The following is a 17,320-nucleotide window of genomic DNA, read 5'->3' as shown; positions in this document are numbered from 1 at the left end:
CCCCTTTTTGTGGTTTTCATGTTCATTTTTATGCTGTTGAAGTTCTCTCTAAATTCAACTATTCTTCTCCAAAGTTCATTGAGCATCCTTATAACCAATGTTTTGAACTTTGCATCTAGTAGATTGTTTATCTATGTTTTGTTCAGTTCCTTTTCTAAAGTTTTGTCCTGTTCTTTCATTTGGGACATGTTTTTTTTTTTTGTCTCTTCATTTTGGCAGCCTTCCCATGTTTGTTTCTATGTATTAGGTAGAGCTGTTACATCTCCTGGGCAGGGTAAAGTAGCCTAATGTCATAAGTGCTCTGTAGCATCCAGTGTCATAGCCGCCCCTATTACCCAAGTTGGGCACTCCAGTTACCCTTCTCCTAGTGTGGGCTGTGTACACCCTCCTGTTGTAGCTGAGCCTTGATTGCTATTGGCATATCAATGGGAGAGATTTAACCCCAGACTGATCTGCTGCAAGAACTGGTTGCAACGACCAACACTTGTGGATCAGCTATGCAGAGGTCTACCACACAGAGCAGGACTTACTTCAGTGGGACTCTGGTGCCGAGTCTTTCCCTCGAGTATGTCACTGTGGAGGTGGCTGGATGGTGTTTGCCATGGTCTGAATCTGTCCGTTGGATACACTGGCTCTGAGGTCTCCTGGGAAGTAAAGGTCAAGGTCAGCCACCATCTGGTTCTGTCCAGAGCCACCTGGCTTGAGCTACAAAGCAATTTGTAGCTGCCTGCTACTTGTGCTCTTGTGCTAGACTTGGAGGTATCCAAGAGAGGCCAACCTCTGAGCCAATGCAGCTGACACTACTGCTTGACCTGGGGCCACTTAGTGAGAGGTCAGAGGCACTCTGAGGCCAGACACTGGTTTCAGAGATTTTTAGAAAAGTCTGAAGCATGAGCTAACACAGGCCATTTGTATGGAAAAGGAACTGGAAACAACTTGGATGGACCCACAACTTTGGTGCAGCAGGGTTTCAAGGAATCACCAAGGTGGGGCAAAAACAGTGATAGCCAGGTTGATGGAGACTCAGATATGGTGCCTGTCTGCAGTCACTTGGGGAGAGGGCTCAGAAAAAAAACAACAGTGGCTTTTTCCAACCTTTCTGTTTGGCAGAAAGATGCCCTCAGCTCTTATCCTGATGCCAGACACTTCTATTCCTCCTCATATGTACCTGATGACTTTTGAGCTGCTATCTCAGTACTGGAGCTCAGAAAGAGAGAAAGTCTGTGTGGACCCTTTAAGAGGAACTTCCTGGGACTCCAGTAGCCCTCCATCTCCCTCCGCCACAATCCCTGCTGGCTTTTATAGCCAAAAGTTTTGGAGACTTATCTTCCTGGTACTGGAATCCTGGAATCCTAGGATTGGAAGCCTGGTGTGGTGCTGAGACCCCCACCCCCCACATTCTTCAGGGGGGACCTCCACAGCTCTGAGATATTCCTCCCAATTTTATCAGCCACATGTGGGTGTGGGACTAGCCCATTCTGGGACTCGGCCCCTCCTACCAGTCTGGATGTAGCTTCTTCTTTATATCTTTAGTTGTGGGACTTCTGTTCAGCTAAATATCAGGCAGTTGTGAAAGGTGGTTGTTCTGTACTTTAGTTGTAGTTTTGATGTGGTTGTGGGAGGATGTGAATACAGCGTTTATGTACATCACCATCTTGATTGGAAGCCTCATATTGGATTCTTTTCTTCTTTCACACACCGATAACCCTCTGTGTGCTGCAGCTTGCCGCCCGGTGTCAGTGTCAGTCAGCTCCATCTGACTCTCCTTTTCTTTCTTCTTTTTTTTTTATAAATAAATTTTTATTAATGTTAATGGGGTGACATCAATAAATCAGGGTACATATCTTCAAAGAAAACATGTCCAGGTTATCTTGTCATTCAATTATGTTGCATACCCATCATTCAAAGTCAGATTGTCCTCCGTCACCTTCTATTTAGTTTTCTTTGTGCCCCTCCCTCTCCCCCTTCTCCTCTCCATCCTTCCCTCCCACACCGCCCCCCACACCCCTGGTAACCACCACACTCTTGTCCATGACTCTTAGTTTCGTTTTTATGTCCCACCAATGTATGGAATCATGTAGTTCTTGTTTTTTTCTGATTTACTTATTTCACTCCGTATAATGTTATCAAGATTTCACTATTTTGTTGTAAATGATCCAATGTCATAATTTTTTATGGCTGAGTAGTATTCCATAGTGTATATGTGCCACATCTTCTTTATCCAGTCTTCTATTGAAGGGTTTTTTGGTTGTTTCCAGGTCTTGGCCACTGTGAACAATGCTGCAATGAACATGGGGCTACATGTGTCTTTACGTATCAATGTTTCTGAGTTTTGGGGGTATATACCCAATAGAGGGATTGCTGGGTCATAAGGTAGCTCTATTTTCAGTTTTTTGAGGAACCACCATACTTTCTTCCATAATGGTTGTACTACTTTACCGTCCCACCAACAGTGAATGAGGGTTCCTTTTTCTGCACAGCCTCTCCAACATTTGCTATTACCTGTCTTGTTGATAATAGCTAATCTAACAGGTGTGAGGTTGTATCTCATTGTAGTTTTGATTTGCATTTCTCTAATAACTAATGAAGATGAGCATCTTTTCATATATCTGTTGGCCATTTGTATTTCTTCCTGGGAGAAGTGTCTGTTCATGTCCTCTTCCCATTTTTTTATTGGATTGTTTGATTGTTTGCTGTTGAGTTTTATGAGTTCTTTGTAAATTTTGGATATTAGGCCCTTATCTGAGCTATTGTTTGAAAGTATCATTTCCCATTTAGTTGGCTGTGTTTATTTTGTTGTCAGTTTCTCTTGCTGAGCAAAAACTTTTTAGTCTGATATAGTCCCATTCATTTATCTTTGCCTTCACTTCTCTTGCCTTTGGAGTCAAATTCATAAAATGCTCTTTAAAACCCAGGTCCATGAGTTTAGTACCTATGTCTTCTTCTATGTACTTTATTGTTTCAGGTCTTATATTTAGGTCTTTGATCCATTTTGAATTAATTTTAGTACAAGGGGACAAGCTGTAGTTGAGTTTCATTCTTTTGCATGTAGCTTTCCAGTTTTCCCAGCACCATTTGTTGAAGAGGTTTTCTTTTCTCCATTGTGTGTTGTTGGCCCCTTTTTCAAAAATTATTTGACCATATATATGTGGTTTTATTTCTGGACTTTCTATTCTGTTCCATTGGTCTGAATGTCTATTTTTCTGCCAATACCATGCTGTTTTGATTGTCGTGGCCTTATAATATAGTTTGAAGTCAGGTATTGTAATGCCCCCAGCTTTGTTCTTTTTCCTTAGGATTGCTTTGGTTATTTGGGGTTTTTTATAGTTCCATATAAATCTGATGATTTTTTGTTCCATTTCTTTAAAAAATGTCATAGGAATTTTGATGGGAATTGCATTAAATTTATAAATTGCTTTGGGCAATATGGCCATTTTGATTATATTCTTCCTATCCAAGAACAAGGAATATTTTTCCATCTCATTGTATCTTTTTCGATTTCCCTTAACAACGCTTTGTAGTTTTCATTATATAGGTCCTTTACATTCTTTGTTATGTTTATTCCTAGGTTTTTTATTTTTTTTGTTGCAATCATGAAGGGGATTATTCTTTTTTTTTTTTTTTTTACTTTTTTTTTTTTTTTTTTTGGTATTTTTCTGAGGCTGGAAACGGGGAGAGATAGTCAGACAGACTCCCACATGTGCCCGACCTGGATCCACCCGGCACGCCCACCAGGGGCGACGCTCTGCCCACCAGAGGGCGATGCTCTGCCCCTCCGGGGCGTCACTCTGCCGTGACCAGAGCCACTCTAGCGCCTGGGGCAGAGGCCAAGGAGCCATCCCCAGCGCCCGGGCCATCTTTGCTCCAATGGAGCCTTGGCTGCGGGAGGGGAAGAGAGAGACAGAGAGGAAGGAGGGGGGGGGTGAAGAAGCAAATGGGCGCTTCTCCTATGTGCCCTGGCCGGGAATCGAACCCGGGTCCCCCGCACACCAGGCCGACGCTCTACCGCTGAGCCAACTGGCCAGGGCCGGGATTATTCTTTTGAGTTCGTTTTCTAATATTTCATTGTTGGTGGTATATAGAAAGGCTATGGACTTTTGTATGTTAATTTTGTATCCTGCGACCTTACTGTATTGGTTTATTGTTTCTAGTAATCTTTTTGTGGAGTCTTTCGGGTTTTCGATGTATAGGATCATATCATCTGCAAAAAGTGATACCTTTACTTCTTCTTTTCCGATATGGATGCTTTTTATTTCTTTCTCTTGTCTGATTGCTCTGGCCAGAACTTCTAGCACCACGTTAAATAAGAGTGGAGAGAGTGGACAACTCTGTCTTGTTCCTGATTTAAGGTGGAAAGTCCTCAGTTTTATGCCATTTAATATGATGTTGGCTGATGGTTTATCATATATGGCCTTTATCATGTTGAGATATTTTCCTTCTATACTCATTTTGTTGAGAGTCTTAAACATAAAGTTGTGTTGTATTTTATCAAATGCCTTTTCTGCATCTATTGATAAGATCATGTGGTTTTTGTTCTTTGTTTTGTTGATATGGTGTATTACGTTAACCGTTTTACATATGTTGAACTGTCCTTGAGATTCTGGGATGAATCCCACTTGATCATGATGTATTATTTTTTTAATATGTTGTTGTATTCGATTTGCTAGTATTTTGTTTAGTATTTTAGCATCTGTATTCATTAGAGATATTGGTCTGTAGTTTTCTTTTTTTTGTGCCATCCTTGCCAGGTTTCGGTATGAGTGTTATGTTGGCCTCATAAAATTTGTTTGGAAGTATTGCTTCTTTAATTTTTTGGAAGACTTTGAGTAGAATAGGAACCAAGTCTTCTTTGAATGTTTGATAGAATTCACTAGTATAACCGTCTGGGCCTGGACTTTTATTTTTGGGAAGGTTTTTAATAGTTTTTTTTTATTTCCTCCCTGCTAATTGGTCTGTTTAGGCTTTCTGCTTCTTCATGACTCAGTCTAGGAAGGTTGTATTGTTCTAGGAATTTATCCATTTCTTCTAAATTGTTGAATTTGGTGGCATATAGTTTTTTGTAGTATTCTATAATAATTCTTTGTATATCTATGATGTCTGTGGTGATTTCTCCTCTTTCATTTTGGATTTCGTTTATATGAGTCCTTTCTCTTTTTTCCTTGGTGAGTCTTGCCAAGGGTTTGTCAATTTTGTTGATCTTTTCAAAGAACCAGCTCCTTGTTTTATTAATTTTTTCTATAGTTTTTCTGTTCTCTATTTCATTTATTTTTGCTCTGATCTTTATTATTTCCTCTCTTCGGCTGGTTTTGGGTTGTCTTTGTTCTTCTTTTTCTAGTTCCTTAAGGTGTGAAGTTAAGTGGTTCACTTGGGCTCTCTCTTGTTTGTTTATATAGGCCTGAAGTGATATGAATTTCCCTCTTATTACTGCTTTTGCTGCATCCCATAGATTCTGATATGTCGTATTGTCATTTTCATTTGTCTGTATATATCTTTTGATCTCTGCACTTATTTCTTCTTTGACCCATTCATTTTTTAAAAGTATGTTGTTTAGTTTTTACATTTTTGTGGGTTTTTTTCCCTCTTTTTTGCAGTTGAATTCTAGTTTCAAGGCTTTATGATCAAAAAATATGCTTGGTACAATTTTCTGAATTTGCTGATGTTGTCTTTGTGGCCCAACATCTGGTCAATTCTTGAGAATGTTCCATGTACACTAGAGAAAAATGTATACTCTGTCGCTTTGGGATGAAGTGTCCTGTAGATGTCTATCATATCCAGGTTCTCTAGTGTTTCATTTAAGGCCACTATATCTTTATTGATTTTCTGTTTGGATGACCGATCTAGAGCCGTCAGCAGTGTATTGAGGTCTCCAAGTATGATTGTATATTTGTCAGTTTTTGTTTTTAGGTCAATAAGTAGCTGTCTTATATATTTTGGTGCTCCTTGGTTTGGTGCATATATATTAAGGATTGTTATGTCTTCTTGATTTAGTGTCCCCTTAATCATTATGGAATGACCATTTTTGTCTCTGAATATTTTTTCTGTCTTGTAGTCAGCATTATTAGATATGAGTATTGCTACACCTGCTTTTTTTTGGATGTTATTTGCTTGGAGTATTGTTTTCCAGCCTTTCACTTTGAATTTGTTTTTATCCTTGTTGCTTAGGTGTGTTTCTTGTAGGCAGCATACAGTTGGATTTTCTTTTTTAATCCATTCTGCTACTCTGTGTCTTTTTATTGGTGAGTTTAGTCCATTTACATTTAGTGTAATTATTGACACTTGTGGGTTCCCTATTGCCATTTTATAAATTGCTCTGTTAGTTTTGTATCTTGTTTGATTCTTCTCTTTTGTTTTTCCAGCATTTGTTTTTCTTTGTATTCCATAATTCTTTCCTCTATTGCCACCTTTTTTAAGTCATGTGCTTCTGTGGTGTTTTTTTTCAAGTGTGGTTACCATTAAGTAATAAAAAGGGTACCTACCATATTCATTGTAGTACCCTATCTTATGAGTGTTTCTGTACTTCCTCGTCCTTTGCTACTGTTAATCTCTGTCCTCTCCCCCTTTTTTTTGCTTTTGTTATTACAGTTTAAATTTGGTTTTATTGTGTTGTTGGTGGAGCTTTTACTTGTGGTTTTGTTTTGTTTTGTTCTTTGAATCTGGTTGGAAAACCTCCTTTAGTATTTCCTGGAGTTGGGGTTTTCTGATGATAAATTCCTTCATCTTTTCTGTATTTGTGAATGTTTTTATTTCTCCTTCATACTTGAAGGATAGCTTTGATGGGTATAGTATTCTTGGCTGAAAGTTCCTCTCTTTCAGGGCTTTAAATATTGGGGTCCACTCTCTTCTAGCTTGTAGAGTTTCTGCTGAGAAATCTGATGATAATCTAATGGGCCTTCCTTTATATGTTGTATTCTTCTTTTCCCTGGCTGCCTTGAGAATTTTTTCTTTGTCGTTGGTTTGTGCCATTTTCATTATGATGTGCCTTGTAGTAGGTTTGTTGGGGTTAAGAAAACTCGGTGTTCTGTTTGCTTCTTGAATTTGAGGCTTTTGTTCTTTCCACAGGCTTGGGAAGTTCTCATCTATTATTTGTTTGAATATATTGTCCATTCCATTTTCTGTCTCTTCTCCCTCTGATATACCTATTATTCTTATGTTATTCTTTTTGATGGAGTCAGACAATTCCTGTAGGGCTTTCTCATTTTTTTAAATTTTTGAGTCTCTCTCTTCTTCTCTCTGTTGTGCCTCAAGTTGCTTGTCTTCTATGTCACTAATCCTACCTTCTATCTGGCCTGTTCTATTAGCTAGGCTTGTTAACTTGTTTTTCAGTTCATGAATTGAGTTTTTCATCTCTGTTTGATTTGTTTTTATAGTTTCAATTTCCTTGGTAATATATTCTTTGTGTTCATTGAGTTGTTTTCTGAGCTCCCTAAATTGCCTTTCTGTGTTTTCTTGTATATCTCAGAGGATTTTTAGGATTTCTATTTTAAATTCTTTGTCATTTAGCTTCAAGGTTTCCAATATATTAATTTTTTTCTCCATAGATTTTTCCACATCTATCTGTGTTACTTCTCTATCTTTTGTATCCATGATATTTGATTTCCTTTTTCTTAATGGCATCTGAGGGTGGTCTTATTGATAGCACTAATGAGAATTAATAAAGAATTTAAAAAATGGGAAAAAATGGAAAAAATTTGGAAAAAAATTTGGAGAAAAACCCAATAATAATTTATTATCCCCCCCCTTTTTTTCTTCTCTTCCCCTTCTCTCCTCCTCCTTAGAAAAATATCATGATGAACTGTGAATTATATTATGCTAAATGGAACAAAAACTGCCTATAACGGAGGGCCTGAGTTGGGGGGAATTGTTGAAGGGGCAAAAAAGGAAGTAGTGACCCACAAAATGCAAAAAGGGAAAAAATTTGGGTCAAGTATAAAATGATTTGCTTGTAAGTGATGGTCGACTAAGAGATATATTGAGAGGAATAAGAGGGAAACAGGAAAAAGGCAAAAAAAATAACTATTGTATTAAGTGGAGCAAAGACTAAATAGAATGGAGATCCTGGGTTGGGAGGAATGCTAGTGAGTTAAAAAGCAAAGTAAAAAGCACCCAAAATGCCACAAAAAAAACCCCTTGAGTCTCAAATTAAATAATTTGTTCATGATTGAGGATTGAATGAGAGGAAAAGTAAAAGGAGAAAAGAAGAAACTAATAGAAAGGGAGAAATAAGAAAAAGGGGAAGAGGAAAGGAAGAAAAAAGAAAAAAAACAAAAAGAGATAGAGAGAGAGAGAGTTAAGGGTTTTGGAGTGTAACCCTCATGGAGAGTAAGGAAGAAGAAAAGAAATAAAATGTAACACTTTTGGGTAGTGTAGTTCAAGAAAATGAAAGAATAAGATGGGAAGAGAATAAAAGGACCAAGGTGAAGGAAATAGAAATAATAATAATAAAGGGAAGAAGATGAAAGAAACAAAAAAATTGTGGAACAAGTTATAAAGTCTGTGGATTTTTCTTGATTTTGAGAGGTTAACTTCTTCTTCCTTTTTCTTTCCTCTCCCTTTTCCTGGTCGGTGACTCTGTACCCCAGGATCTGCCCCTGTGGCACGCTTAGATAGGGATTTGGAGTTGATGAGACTCTATGGCAATGTCATATATTTGGCTTCAGTCTCGTTAGTAGTCAAGGCTTGTTAGCGTTTACAGGCTCTGACAATGAGAGAGTCCATTTTCCTGGAGCCTCTCTCCTAGTCTCTCGTTCCTGAATTAGCAGCCTGATGATCCAGCTATGAGGCTGCCACTGCCTCTTCCTGGGGAGTAAGAGGCTCAAAGAGCTGGCAAATCCCCACTCTATCCCCACTCAATGCAGGGCTCTGGGTAAGGCTCTGGCAGTCAGAGCCGCCAGCGTAATCAGGCGGGGCTGGGAGCCAATTGCTCTCAAGGTGACCTTCTATGAACCTCCAGGCCTGTTCAGCATGCCTAGCACTCTGTAGGACCACTCTCCCCAGGCTTTCCGCTCTTTGTAACCTGTTTTGGCTGGGAAGAAGATGCCCTAGTCGCTGCCTGCAGTACAGGAAGTTTTAACATCTGCCAAGTCCCTCTTTTTATCGTATATCCCTGATATGAAAGCTCTGCCAATCAGAAGTTGCCACCGCCCCTTTAGCAAGAGGCACTAAAAAATATCACGCCTCTTGTCTTAGATTGCTGCACTGAGAGAGATCTTGTCAATTAGAGCCACGTAGGTCAGTTGGGAGGTGAGCAGACTGTGGGTTAAGCTAATTTCAGCGATTGGATCCACTGATCTGCTCTAGAAGGGACTGCAAGCTGCCTACACGCCCCTTCCCAGATGCTTGATTGTTAGCTTGAATGGCTGGATGAGGTGGCTCACCTGCCTAGAGAAGCTCGGGCATAGGGAAGTTCGCTTTGGCACACTCCCCGCGCGCTGCTGGCAGCTGCTGCTTGTGGCGCGCGGGCGGTTGCTCACAGCACGTGGGTGGCTGACCTTTTCTTTAGTCTTAAGCACCAGCTATTCTCTGACTGTTCCTTTTTGGTCTTCGTCTTTCTCCTTTTCTTGTTCTTTCTTCCTAACATTTTTGTTTTATTATTTTATTGTCTTACATTTGCTTTGTTTTAATTTGCTATACTAATAAGTAGCTTGACTTTTCTGGCCATCAGAGACCAATGAAAACACTTTTTGCACTTTTAATCTCCCAACCAGCCAGCCATCAGATTCAAGTCAATAAAAGTCAAATTGTGAGACAAAATGATTATGGATATGACTGAAAAAATCCAGATTTGGAAGAATATACCATGTGCCAAATTATTTTGTTGATGCCATGGAACTATGTGACACCTTGTAGCGAGGAAAAGAATTTCCCTGAAGAAAATGGATATTCCTGCTTTTAATTTCCTGGGGATATGTGGTGGACCAAGGTCTAGAGGAGGGAAGGCTTCATCTCCTCTCTAGCACTGAGCCATGGCCTCTGAAGAGTGGGGAGAAAGCAGCTCACGGAATGAGGTGCTCCAGCAAAGAGAACAAGTTAGGAGAGACCAGTGTCAACAAATAACTGCTTTCCCAAGACAGAGGCAGGAGCAGCAGCAGCAATGAGGGCAGGGGCAGGGAGAGCCTGCAGTCCCCAGGGTTCCTGTTTGAGTCATGCTCAGCCCAAAGCAGCAAAAGATAACCCACCAGACAGAAGACATCCCCAGAAAGACTAAATCTCTTAGTAATTGGATCAAATGGCAGAGTGGTTTTTATAGCTTGCCAATCGGGAGATGTTTGTACTTCAACCGCTCAAATTTTTATTTTTTTAAAATTAATTTTAATGGGCTGAAATTGATAAGTCAGGGTACATATGTTCAGAGAAAACATCTCTAGGTTATTTTGACATTTGATTATGCTGCATTCCCATCACCCAAAGTCAAATTGTCTTCCATCACCTTCTATCTGATTTTCTTTGTGCCCCTCCCCTCCTCCAGCCCCCTCCCTTTCCTCCCTCCCACGCCGTAACCCCTACATTCTTGTCCATGTCTCTGAGTCTCATTTTTATGTCCCACCTATGTATGGATTCATATAGTTCTTAGTTTTTTCTGATTGACTTATTTCACTCAGTATAATGTTATCAAGGTCCATCCATGTTGTTGTAAATGATCTGATGTCATCATTTCTTATGGCTGCAAACAGTCAAATTCTTTATTCCTGTTGCAGACTCTTTAGCAGCCAAAGACTAGAGATTTTCAACCCTTATGTGCTCCACAGAATGGAGCTTATGTGCTCGGCAGACATGATCAAAATTCATTTAAAACATTTCAAAAACTAATAAAAATTAAGAACCATATTCACAGAGAAGGTACAGGGATTCGTGAAACTATATATGTATAACACAGAGATATAAATAACAGGACAGCAAATCCCAGAGGGAAGAGGGGAGGGAGTTAGGAGGAGGGGAGAAAGGGGGTATAAAAAGGGACACAGGGGTGAAGGTGAGGGAGTTATATTTAGTGGATCACTTAAATCCATGTAAACACAATAAATTAAAAATTAATAAAAATTAAAAAAAAGCATATTCATTTACTTGTAATAAATTTTAACACTTGGGAGGCCCTGCAAGGTAGGATTATGATTTCAGGTTATAGCAATCAACTGTAACTAACTGAAGCAAAAATGTTAAATTTTATTTGAAGGACTTGGGACTCTATCATAGACCAAGTACTGGAATGTAGCCAGGTCTCAGGAAGGAACTGAAACCAAAGGTATCAAAGATCAGCATTACTCTCTGTTTCTCATCACTGTGTGTTTCTTTTCTCTGAAGACCTGCCTTCTATGCTCCTTAGGACTTGTGGCCAAAAATATTGCCACTGCATACCTTTTGGGGCTATATATCTGCAGAGGCCGACTCAACTTTCAGTCCTTCTAAAAGTTAAGAGAGAATCCAACTGGCTAACTTGAGCCAGCTATCAACTGTGACTCCAATCAACCATGGCCAAGGGCATAGAATCATGTAGCATAAGAACAGCTACCAGGAGACTGTTTTTATGGGGGCAGGGCTCTGTGTGTGCTGTCACTGGGACCCTCTGAGCTAATAATACAGGGACCACATGGTATGTGTTGACTTCTGATACCTAGTTTAACTTGCTTTGGTGTAAACTTTGGAATAAACATTTTGTGACAGCTTTTGTATTTGTACTTAAAAAAATGGATTGGATAGGAGATTTGTAAGTCTACTCCAGTGTTTTATTAGTTCAGTGGGCTGCACGTTCTTTCTCTCCCTCATAAAGTTATATAAATAAGTTAGCACACAAAGCAACCCACGTATGCTATGCTCAGATAAATGTTAGGTAATGCTTAGATGCTTCCCCTGGATTTGAACACTTGGGAGGCCCTGTAAGTTAAGATTACAATTTCAAGTGTGACATTTTCATGAAGAAATAGTAATTTTTAGGAAATATGTGAATGGGTCATATGTTGTGATCCATTTATACATATTATAAATAGATTTAGCTTTGTAAGTTTGTAGTGCTTTCTGGCTAACTTTTAACAAGCTGAATAAGCTCAATTTTACAATGTAGTTTTCCAGTGCTTTCCAGCTTATAAATGCAGATAAAATATCAATAAAATTAACCTTACAGTTTGAATTCTACATGCAAAACAAAATAAATATAGCCACTTGAAAACAGCCACAGTATGTCTGAGTAGCTATAAGATTTTGGAGATAAATTGCCTAAGTTCTACTTGTAGGTTTACCACTTAAAAGCTCAGAAAATCTGGGCATATTACTTGATGTTTCTGTGCCTTGATTTCTTCATTTATCAAATGGATATAGTGTCAATTTTATAAGGCTGTTGAAGGATTAAATAGGATAGCACCCAGCAAGGTGCTTACAGCATTGTTTGACATGTAGGACGTGCACAATAAAACTCCGGAGAATTATCATCTCCTGACGGTGGTGGCCATCATTATGGAAGTTGACCACCACTCTGCCTCAGCCATGTTGGGACATGCCCGCAGCTGGACGCCCACCCACTTTTACTTATCTACTAGTACTGTATCATCTAATTGGTAGGTTATGGAGCCCATTCTCTGCTCTTTTAGGAATTTCTCCCCTTCCTTGCTTATTGTCGCTTCAAGGTGCTCTGAAGAAGACTGGGAGGGAAGCGAAGCTTGTGCTCCATTTACAGTCTTGAACAGAAGTCTTTCTAAGATTTTAGGAGACATTGTTAGATATTTCATAATGTTTCCAATTATGTGCTGCTTAAAAAATTGTCCCACCATTTATTCCAAACTGAATATTTACCAGTGACAAAATGTGAATGTTTGGTGTTAGGAGTTAACTTTGAATAAAACAGATTTCTTATAGTGTCCCCTTTGAGTTTTGAATCATTTATACTGAAGAGTGTCAGAGATTGCTGGGCAACCTGTTAAAAAAAAATTATTGTTTGTAACCACTTTTCTCCATAAAATAGAAGTATCTCAATATTCTGCAACCCAATAAAAATAAAGAAGTAAATTAGACACCAAGGCTGATCTAATATAGCCTCTGCTATCCATGAATTCTATAAATCCTGATTTTTATTTCAGCAAAATCTTTATTATTCATTGGTGACTTTCTAAGTAAATATTGGCAATTTTTAATTTTTATTAAACTTGATATGTTAACCTCATTGGTTTATATCTTTTTCCAAGATCTTAATAAAACTAAAGAAATTTAAAAGTTACAGACCCAGGCCCTGGCCGGTTGGCTCAGTGGTAGAGCGTCGGCCTGGAGTGCAGGGGTCCCGGGTTCGATTCCCGGCCAGGGCACACAGGAGAGGCACCCATCTGCTTCTCCACCCCTCTGCCTCTCCTTCCTCTCTGTCTCTCTCTTCCCCTCCCGCAGCGAGGCTCCATTGGAGCAAAGATGGCCCGGGCGCTGGGGATGGCTCCTTGGCCTCTGCCCCAGGTGCTAGAGTGGCTCTGGTCGTGACAGAGCGATGCCCCGGAGGGGCAGAGCATCGCCCCTGGTGGGCAGAGCTTCGCCCCTGGTGGGCGTGCCGGGTGGATCCCGGTCGGGGGGCACGTGCGGGAGTCTGTCTGACTGTCTCTCCCCGTTTCCAGCTTTGGAAAAATACAAAAAAAAAAAAAAAAAATTTACAGACCCAGGAAGAAAATGGTAACTCAGAAGAGGCAGGGGATTGAACCGTATTTGGGAGACAGAAAGAGGACAGAGAGATGATGACCAAGTGGCAGAGTAGAGAATGGAAAAGGCAAAACTTCTAGTGGTAAGCTTGTCCACCACAGAAGGACCTTCCAAAGCTCAAACTTAGAGGTGTCAGGTACTGTGGAAGTCAGGGATGAGGTCCAGGGCTGAAAATAAGAAGATTGCTTGAAAGTTTGCAACGAACAAAAGCTTGAGCTCAGCACTGGCCAGTTGGCTCAGTGGTAGAGCGTCGGCCTGGCGTGTGAAAGTCCTGGGTTTAATTACCAGCCAGGGCACACAGAAGAAGTGCCCACCTGCTTCTCTACCCTTCCCCTTCTTCTTTCTCTCTATCCCTCTCTTCCCCTCCTGCAGCCAAGGCTCCATTAGAGCAAAGTTGCCCCAGGCACTGAGGATGGGATGGCTCCATGGCCTCCACCTCAGGTGCTAGAATGGCTCCAGCTGCAACGGAGTGACACCCCATATGGGCAGAGCATTGCCTCCTAGTGGCTTGCCGGTAGATCCCGGTCAGGCACATGCAGGAGTCTGTCTCTCTGCCTCCCTGCTTCTCACTTCAGAAAAATACAAAAAAAAAAAAGTTTGAGCTCAGAACTCAGTGATATTATATATATTGTATGACTAGGATGAGAGGCAGGCCAGAAAGCAGGGACTGAGGGAGAGTCCACATTCAGAAAACAAGAGCAGCCTGTCAACCACTTGCCCTGACCTGCTTCTAGGAGATCAAACACCCAAGAATGAGTAAAACAAGATACAAATACACAAGGATAGAAAATCGGGGTAGGGAACCACTGCTGGTCAGCAAACTGTGGCTCGCGAGCCACATGCGGCTCTTTGGCCCCTTGAATGTGGCTCTTCCACAAAATACCATGTGCGGGCACTACCTCAATAAGGAATGTACCTACCTATATATATAGTTTAAGTTTAAAAAATTTGGCTCTCACAAGAAATTTCAATCGTTGTACTGTTGATATTTGGCTCTGTTGACTAATGAGTTTGCCGACCACTGCATACCAACAAATGCTGTAGATGAGAGAAAGCTGGTTGATTCCAATTTCGCTGTGTGAAAATAGCTGAAACATTAGTGTCTACAGGGAGAGTGCCGGCAACGAGGCTTTGCTCTGCAGGACCCAAGAAGACTTGGGAATTTGAGGAAAGGTGAGGATGGACTTAATGAAAGAAGGTTTATTGGAATGTGAACCATTTGATCTCTTCTCCAACCCCCATAAAGCCAGGCATCTGGAGGTTTCCTGTCCAACAAGATTGATTCAAAACACTCTGGACTTAGTGGTGACAATAGCCTGGGGTCAACGTGAGTCACTTTACTAGAAATGATGATTTATTAAATTCTGCAGAGTGAAAGGTACATACACTCTCTTAGTCTGTTTCTTTAGCTGGTCTCCCAAATCATAGGCACTCATTGTATTGCACTGAGACAGGAGTTTAGGAAATATTTAGTCCTCTAAGGAAACAAGTATGACAAGAACTGGGGTGGTCATTAATGCTGTATATAACAAACCACCACAAAATTTGGTGACATAAAATGTAAGCCATTTTATTATGCTGATGGACTCTGTAGGTCAGGCTTTCAGACAAGGTGCTCGCTAATAAAACTTAAATGGGGATGGCTTGTTTCAGCTTAATCGTACCTCGAGTCCCACCTGGGAAGACAAACATCTGGAGTGACTCAAGTGACTAGGGACTGAAATCATCTAGAAATTTCTACAACCACAGGTGTGATACCTGCGGGATAGTGTAAATATTGGGCTTAATTAGGGCTGTCGAGTGGAATGACCACACATGGCCTCTCCACGTAGTTTGAGCTTCCTAACAGCATGGTGGAGTGGCCTAGCAAATAAGATAGAAGCTCCCTGGCCATTTATGACCCAGTCGTGTAAGTCTCATTGTACCACTTCTGCTATATTTAATTGGTCAAAGCAGTAGAATCTCATCCAGATTCAAGTAGGACATAAACACTATTTCTTACAAGAAGTAGTGTCAAAGAATTTGCAGCCAAGCACTAACACCACTATAAATAGTCTGAAGAGTAGTAGTCAAATAGTCAGAAGCTGATCAGAGAAATCAAAGCAAAGCTCAAAGGACAATCAGATGAGCCCTAGTTCATAAGGGATATGCCGGCCCTGGCCGGTTGGTTCAGTGGTAGAGCGTCGGCCTGGCGTGCAAGGGGTCCCGGGTTCGATTCCTGGCCAGGGCACACAGGAGAAGTGCCCATCTGCTTCTCCACCCCTCCCCCTCTCCTTTCTCTCTGTCTTTCTCTTCCCCTCCCGCAGCAAGGCTCCATTGGAGCAAAGATGGCCTCAGGCGCTAGAGTGGCTCTGGTCGCAATAGAGCGACGCCCCGGAGGGGCAGAGCGTCGCCCCCTGGTGGGCGTGCCGGGTGGATCCCGGTCGGGCGCATGCGGGAGTCTGTCTGACTGTCTCTCCCCGTTTTCAGCTTCGGAAAAATACAGAAAAAAAAAAAAAAAAAAAAAAAAGGGATATGCCAACAAAGATAAAACTTCCCAATCTACCAACTGGTGGCTGAAGCTGCTGCTAGAGTCCCTGGCCTGACCAGCCCAGGCTCTAAAGCTGCACAACAAGGGTATCTAGGGCCTGGCTAGGAGGGCCTGGGGAGATCAGCATGGAGTGAACCTCTGTAGCTTTACCCACCAAAGGCTCACCATGAACTTTGTTTGAACCTGACTGAGGAAGAAAACCAGGGAAATTTGAACACTGATGATACTGAAAATGTAGTTATTTTGGGGTGTGATAGTGATGTTGTTATGTTAAAAATGGTAATGTCATTTTCTTTTTTTTTTTTAAAAGTATTGCCTGATCAGGCAGTGATACAGTGGATAGAGCATCGGACTGGGAAGCAGAGGACCCAGCTTCAAAACTCTGAAGTCACCGGCTTGAGTGCGGCCTCATCCGGCTGGAGTGAGGGTTACCAGTTTGAGTGCGGGGTCACTGGCTTGAGCGTAGGATCACAGACATGACTCCATGGTCTCTGGCTTGAGCCCAAAAGTCGCTGGCTTGAACCCAGGGTCACTGGCTTGAGCAAGGGGTCACTTGCTCTGCTGTAGCACCCTCCCCCCTGTCAAAGCACCTATGATAAAGCAATCAATGAACAACTAAGGAGACTAAGGAGCCGCAATAAAGAATCGATACATCTCTCTCTCTTCCTGTCTGTCCCTATCTGTCCCTCTCTCTGTCTTTCTGTCTTTGTCACAAAAAAGGACTTATTTTTTAAGAAACATGCTAAAGTACCCAAGCTATTGTAAAATAATATGATGTACTAGATTTACCTCAAAATAATTCAGTGAGTGGAGGAAGAGGGAATGGAGGTATAGACGAAACAAGATTGGCTCAATGTTGATAATTTTGGGAGCTAGTACATAGGGGTTTGTTATATTTTCTCTTCTTCTGCATATGTTTGAAAACTTTCACACTGAAAAATTTTAAAAAAGTTTACAAGCACACATATACATACAGATAGGAATTAATTTCTAGAGATTTGTCATATTTAATTGAGCAATGAGGAACTTCTAATAAATTAAATTTGCATTACTTAATTTTTATTATTTAAGATAACAATAGTGTAGCAATTTATATTTTAGGAAACACTTTGACTTTCACAATTCTAC

This window comes from Saccopteryx leptura, chromosome 1, assembly GCF_036850995.1.
Source record: "Saccopteryx leptura isolate mSacLep1 chromosome 1, mSacLep1_pri_phased_curated, whole genome shotgun sequence".
In the NCBI taxonomy this organism is placed as follows: domain Eukaryota; kingdom Metazoa; phylum Chordata; class Mammalia; order Chiroptera; family Emballonuridae; genus Saccopteryx; species Saccopteryx leptura.
Note: the sequence above shows the minus strand (reverse complement) of the source record.